This window comes from Eumetopias jubatus, unplaced genomic scaffold, assembly GCF_037043125.1.
Source record: "Eumetopias jubatus isolate StellerSeaLion01/CBP00866 unplaced genomic scaffold, mEumJub1_p1.0 scaffold_3, whole genome shotgun sequence".
NCBI lineage: Eukaryota > Metazoa > Chordata > Mammalia > Carnivora > Otariidae > Eumetopias > Eumetopias jubatus.
In genome coordinates, this window is record NW_028274809.1 from 175,357,191 (window position 1) to 175,364,920 (window position 7,730).

A 7,730-nucleotide genomic window follows, 5' to 3' on the forward strand; every position below is an offset into this window, starting at 1 on the left:
TGATCTACAGTACCACTGGTCTCTTATACTGAAACTCCTTGTCTGGGGTGCCTGGGTGGCTCAGTCGTTAAGCGTCTGCCTTCGGCTCAGGTCATGATCCCGGGGTCCTGGGATCGAGCCCCATATCGGGCTCCTTGCTCCGTGGGAAGCCTGCTTCTCCCTCTCCCACTGCCCCTGCTTGTGTTCCCTCTCTCGCTGTGTCTCTCTCTGTCAAATAAATAAAACCTTATAAATAAATAAAACTCCTTGTCTTCATGAGTCAGATACTAAGTTGTATTTAACTACCATGAATTGATAATTACAACTTGGTAATAAGTGTCAAATAGTTTTGTATATTAGAAAAATGCTAGATCAATAGAGTGTAGCTGAAGCTCATGGGCCTTGAGAAAACATTATCTTTGAAATTCTAAGTCTTTGATTTCCTTATTCTCATCTCTTTACATGCACACATGCATTTTAAGTGCTTTCATTGGATATAGATAATAGGATAGCTCATTAAAATTCCATACAATGAACCTACCTTTAGTAGTCAAAATACTAAAATGGCTTTCAGAATTGCTGCCCCTACTGTGGATGCCATGTATAATCTCAAGGATTGAGTTTTACTCCTATGATTGGGATGTTATGTCACAACTGACTTTTAAGAAAGCAGTATCTTTGATTTGTATTTCCCTGATGCCAAGTGATGTTGAGCATTTTTTCATGTGTCTATTGGCCATTTGGGTGTCTTCTTTGCAGAAATGTCTGTTCATACAAATCAAAACCTCAATGAGATACCACCTCACACCAGTCGGAACGGCTAAAATTATCAAGTCAGAAGAGATGAACCATGAGAGACTATGGACTCTGAGAAACAAACTGAGGGTTCTAGAGGGGAGAGTGGTGGGGGGGTGGGTTAGCCCAGTGATGGGTATTAAGGAGGGCATGTACTGCATGGAGCACTGGGTGTTATATGAAAACAATGAATCATGGATCACCACATCAGAAACTAATGATGTATTTTATGGTGACTGACATAACATAATAAAATAAAATTAAGAAATAAATAAAATTAACAAGTCAGGAAATGACAGATGTTGGCAGGGATGCGGAGGAAGGAGAACCCTCCTACACTGTTGGTAGGAATGCAAGCTGGTGCAGCCACTCTGGAAAACAGTATGGAGGTTCCTCAAAAAGTTGAAAATAGAGCTACCCTATGACCCAGCAATTGCAGTACTGGATATTTACCCCAAAGATACAAATGCAGTGATCCAAAGGGGCACATGCACCCCCAATGTTTATAGCACCAATGTCCACAATAGTGAAACTATGGAAAGAGCCTAGATGTCCATCAACAGATGAATGGATAAAGAAGATGTGGTATATATATACAACGGAATATTATGCAACCATCAAAAAATGAAATCTTGCCATTTCCAATGATGTGGTTGGAACTAGACAGTATTATGCTAAGCGAAGTAAGTCAATCAGAGAAAGATTAGTATCATGATCTCACTGATATGAAGAATTTGAGAAACAAGATGGAGGACCATAGGGGAAGGGAGGGAAAAATGAAACAAGATGAAACCAGAGAGGGAGACAAACCATAACAGACTCTTTTTTTGTTTTTGTTTTTTGTTTTAAGATTTTATTTATTTATTTGAGAGAGAGAATGAGAAAGAGAGACCACGAGAGGGGGGAGGGTCAGAGGGAGAAGCAGACTCTCCACCGAGCAGGGAGCCTGATGTGGGACTCGATCCTGGGACTCCAGGATCATGAACTGAGCTGAAGGCAGTGGCTTAACCAACTGAGCCACCCAGGCACCCCATAACAGACTCTTAATCTCAGGAAACAAACTGAGGGTTGCTGGAGCGGAGGTGGGTAGGAGGGATGGGGTAGCTGGGTGATGGACACTGGGGAGGGTATGTACTATGGTGAGTGCTCTGAATTGTGTAAGACTGATGAATCACAGACCTGTACCTCTGAAACAAATACTACATTATATGTTAATAAAAAATAAAAATAAAAATCTCTGCTCTGTCTAAAAAAAGGGAGACACAGTATCTTGGGCCTCATCTAACCAGTTGAGTTCCTAAAAGAGACTGGGTTTTCCGTGAAGACCGATTCTGAAGTGTGAGATTTGGGCTATGCATAAGGACATAAGGGACATCTTTATTGCTATCTTTAAGGTGAAGGGGACTACATGGCAAGGAAGGCAACTTTAGTCCTACATACTTGAATAGAATTCTGCCAAAACCATGTGAACTTGGAAAAGGACCCCTAGCTCTAGAGAGTACAGTTCAGTCAATATCTTGATTTTGTTTGGGAGACCCTAGGCAGAGAACGCACACACCATACCTCTCACCTACAGAATTGAGATAACAAACAAGTGTTTTAAGCTTCTAAGTTTGTGCAAATGAAGACCTAACACACTATTCAACATAATTAACACCCCCTGCCATAAACCCATCCTCAACAAGCCAGAAACCCATTATTTAATCCATTGAAATTGAGCCAAATTCTTCAAGTTCTTGCCATAGCTATGCATTCTACCTCTTGAATTTCCTTTCTGATGCTTCCCAGTTCCACGTAGCTTGCTTTATGCTCCAGGAGTACATTTATTTCTAAACACAGAGGAATGCGAATAATGATGGAAGGGAAGTGTATCTTCTCATCTACCCAGGTGCCTATCAGTATCTCATGACACTGAGCATTGCATTTTGAAAAGATAAGACCTCCTGAAAGACCATCATGATAAGAGTTGATACTCACAGGTGCCTCAGTAAATGATAAACTTTCAGGATAACAAAGAATGTACAACTGGGTACAATCTAGAACCCCTTGAGTAGTTATATGCTTTCAACTTTGCCCAGAATAGAAAATGCTGTGACAGTAAAAACTGTGCAGTCAGAGATGGACTCACTTAGCTTCCATTCTCCATTGAAGTAGGTGGTATTGGGATGCCTGGGTGGCTCAGTCGGTTAAGTGGCTGCCTTTGGCTCAGGTCAAGATCCCAGAGTCCTGGGATCGAGTCCCATATTGGGCTCCTTGCTCAACGAGGAGTCTGCTTCTCCCTCTGCCTGCCGCTCCCCCTGCTTGTGTGCACACGCTCTCTCTCTCTCTGCAAATAAATAACATCTTAAATAAAAAATTTGAAATAGGTGGTATTAAACAGTGCAGAAAACAGACTATCTTAAACATCCTAGGACAAAACTTCTGGCTAGTACAATATGATAAGCATAGGAATCTTATTCCTTGTTAATACTGCAGCTCCTTCACATAAAGCAATACAGTCCAGTTAATTTTACTTCATAGGCTTCATACTTTCTCCACTCTTAATGGCGGTACTACCCAGATACTGAAACTGTGGGTTAAGTGGTAAAAACATATAGAAGACATTGTAGTTTATACAATCTAGATGCTCTTTTAATCTTTCCTGAACTGTCAAATGTTTCAAGGTACTAAGTTTCAAGGATAATTAAAAAGAGAATAAACCTGTCAACTCATTTTCCATAAGAAAATAAAAGGTTCTAATCCTTTCATAATGAATAGCAACAAAATTAAATTCTATTCAGCTCCATCTAATTTCTAAAATGGCAAAAGAAAATATTAGTTAGAAAAAAAATGTTTTGCCAAGACCCATGAGCTTCAGCTAAACTAAACACTACCTCTCTAGCATATTTCTAATTAAATATGCAATTAAAATATTCACTGCACCCTAAGGCCTCCCATCTTAATTTAAATAGCTTCTTGTCCTACTTTAAAAGACGAGTTATAACTTTCTAAGTAATTCTTAAAAATCTTTTAGATTTTCTGTGATTTCTATAACAAACCTTTCTCACTAAAGTGTACTACTTTAGACATATGAACTCTTAAACATTTAATGAGCATAAATTGGATGTCTCTAAGTAGCAGATAGAAGTCAAAGTGCAAAACCTGTGTCTTTAAGGAAAATTTAAGTATGATTAAGACATGTTTTTGACTTAAGTACCAATGGAAAACTATGAAATGAAATATTCTAACTTACTGAATATCAGTTATGTGTTATCTAATCGAGATCTTTAAATCTTAATTTAAATAATGATTTTCTGTACTATACCTTTAAGTCATTTTATAGTCCTAGTTTTTAGTACACAAAAGTGTTCTAAAAAATTTGTAGATATCTATGGAAAATTCATTTCGGTTTGTATTTAACAGACTACTCAAGAGTGACTCAGTTTCGACATATAACAAAGGATAAGTAATTGGTTAATTAGGTCTTTGAGCTTTGCAATTTATTACATTTAAATGAGAATAAAAGAGAATGGCAAGGGCTTTTATTAGTTTTACAGTAAAATTTCATTATTTGGACTTACTCCTTACATGCATCCTTGGCAGTGGTTGGGTTAAAAAAAAATGCATGTGAATCTGTGGTAATTCCTAGAGAGACCTCAGACTGTTGGTGGATATTTGGCTCCCTCATTAGAAGGCAGCACTGGTGATTATAGGAGGCAAATACAGGTTTCTGAATTTCAGATCAAAAATGAGAAATACTTGGAAAGCAAAAATGTTTTGTTTTATGACCACCCCGCCCCCCCACAATTTCCCTGGTAAATAATTAATTGGCCAATGTGACACTTGGGATAAAGGACACTATAGTGATTCTGAGAGGAGTCTAGGAGCTAATGCCAAGCAATGCTAAAATGTCTGAAGAAAACTGATAAGAGCATCATATAAACAAGTCAGCCATGATCCTCTTTTTCTCCCACATATCACCCTAGGTGAGGAAAATTATTAGATGTCATAAGAAAACTAGGAATTCCTGTCATGAGAAAGCCTCAACATGTTTATAAGGTATATGGAAATGAGTGATAATTACAACATATAACAGTCTTGAATATCTAGAAGTCTAAGAATTACTGTGCATCTAAAAGGACAGGAAATCAAAGTGGAGGGAGTTAATATGCATATACAAAAATCCAAAAGGCTAAAAATTAGAAAGGTGAAAAGTCACAACATAAACTACCATATTACATCTGTCAAATAGACAAAATTTAAAAGTCCGATAATAACAAATGCTAAATCTGAAGAAATGTCACTGATGGTGATAGTTTCTATTGCAATGCCTTTTTTGTAGGGCAATCTGCCAGTAGTTAGTTAAATTAAGAATGTGTAGACCTTGGGACCCAACTATCCCTCTTCCAGTATGACTGCAGGGGTCACTCTAAGGAGTGAAAGCTCACATATAAGGATCTTTACTGCAGGGGCACTTGGGTAGCCTGGACTCATTTATGTTTCCATCACTAGAACTAGAAGACAATAGATGCATATTTCAGAATATTATGGGATAATGAGATGGAATACACCAGATGTCATTAATGTGTTTTTAAAATGTATCCATATTTACCGAATAAAAGTTTAAAAAGAATAAGATTTATAGCCTAAATGTACATAAATCCTATTAGATGAACTATATATGAATTTTATGAGTAGATGCCTCTGAGTTAGCATAAAGTAGCATTGGAATGGAAGAGGAACCCTCTTATAGATCATCTTGGATAATGTGACATGGACTGAGGTTTCGATCAAATCTCTGCACCTGAGATTTAAAGTAAAACCTGATAACATAAAACACAAATAATATTGAATATACTTATGCTTATTCAGGAGAATAAATGAATTTAACTACTTTATGATCTTTTTAAATATATAAATAATATGCCTATTGTAAATCTCAAGCTATTCATTCTTCCCAGCTTATCAACATTTTTGTTATAGTTTGAATTACTGTACAGAAATTAAAAGCCTCCAGACTTACTCCATAATTCAGTCTTTTCACTAACCAAGTATGGGGGGGGGGGAAGGTGTACCTTTGGCAATCAAAGTTTGCCTTTCTTTTGTTAGTGCATAATATTAGTGTTTAGAGTTTTAGGGGTTTCCCTCTTTCTAAAAAGAGCTAAATCTATTCAGAAAAGAGCTATAGCTCATTAGAGATACAAAGGACTAGAAAAGTCATACCAAAAATACAAAACCTGTAATTATGTAGAGACTACATTCTAGTACATACTGAAATGTGAGCAACTCAATATTGAAATCTACAATCATAAAGTCTTCAGTGAGAATAATTTCATAATTTCCCTCTTAAAAATAGCATTTCTGGGGGTGCCTGGGTGGCTCAGTCGTTAGGCATCGGCCTTCGGCTCAGGTCATGATCCCAGGGTCCTGGGATGCAGTCCCGCATTGGGCTCCCTGCTCAGCAGGGAGCCTGCTTCTCCCTCTTCTGCTCTGCTCCCCCTGCTTGTGTTCCCTCTCTCGCTCTCTCTCTGTCAAATAAATAAATAAAATCTTTAAAAAACAATAGCATTTCTGATCTCCGGTACTGTGCCATATATAATATAGTAACTTGTTAGGACAGGGTATTATAAAGGGAAACATATTTTAAAAAATGAAATATTCTGTTTTCCTGCTTTTGAGGTAAAATTGTGCAGTTCTTGCCATAATATTACCTTTTATATTAAATGTGAACAATAGTTTTTCTACTTGATTTTTATGTGTAAGACTAGGTTGACAAAATATACATTATATCCTAAGTATTTCCAGCTTGAAAGGAGCGTTAGAGAACTACAGTGTAAGGCTTGAAAACAGGAAAAGAATGGTGTGCTCATAATGTGTCCTTAGTTTTACTTTTGACTTCGGCATGAATCATCACCGGTGGTGTGGTAGGAAACTGAACCTGGGACTGAGTGTCCAGTCTAGGTGATTTGCCTTGGTAAGTCCTATTTCAAAAACTGCATGAAAAGTCTTGGTATGTGCCCACTCAGACAATTCCAGTTGGCAGGAGCTTATCTGGGAAAGGCAGAATTCCGTGGCCAACAAATTGTGTGTCTAGTGAGGAACATGAGATTCCAGAAGCTGTGCACACTAACCTCCCCTGCTATTTTTCAGTACTCATTACTGAAAGTCCATTTGGCTAATCACAGTGAAATATAACTCGCACAAGATTTTTGTGCTAAAATGTTTATTTTTACCCTAATTCTGAGACTCTTTCAACTTCTTCAAATGAATTACATATGGCTTGAGGTAAAGCTTTGAAAACTGGATAGGAAAAATGGGCAGCAAGAGACGGACATGAAGACAAATCAAGCTGAGGGAACAGCTTTAAGGAAATCACAGAAGTTTGAAAGTGTGGAATGTGTTCAGAGATGCAGGGAATTTATCCAGAAAAGTACAGCGATAAGATTAGAAGGTAGGTTTGGGAAGTACTTCATGTGTAATTTGAACTTAGTATTGGGAATGCTAACATAAACCTTCACATCCAAGGACTAAGTTTCCATTGAGCATACCCCCAATGAATGTATATTCATTATGTGTATTCATATATGAATACGTATGTTTATAGTAAAACCAAGGTTTTGAAGAATGCTATAAAAATACATAGAAATTCTAAGATTAAAAACGCAAATAGATCCTGTTACACCCTCCTAGAGTGCATATACTCCAGACTAAATTTATAAGTATTAATAAAGGCTATGGAATACAGAAGTAATATAGTGATCCCAAGTATTACAATTTGATACAATAACATCAGTTTAAAAAATTAAATAGAAGAAATAGAAGACAAAGACCGCAAACAACTACTCTCTAGGTGTACTATATATAGCTATTTATTTTATCTTAGAAACTCTTAGGCAAATTCTATTTGCACTGGTTCTCTGAAAACTTTCCAGACATCCTTTGTATATCTGTTGGAAGGGAGACGGGTTGTGGAAGAT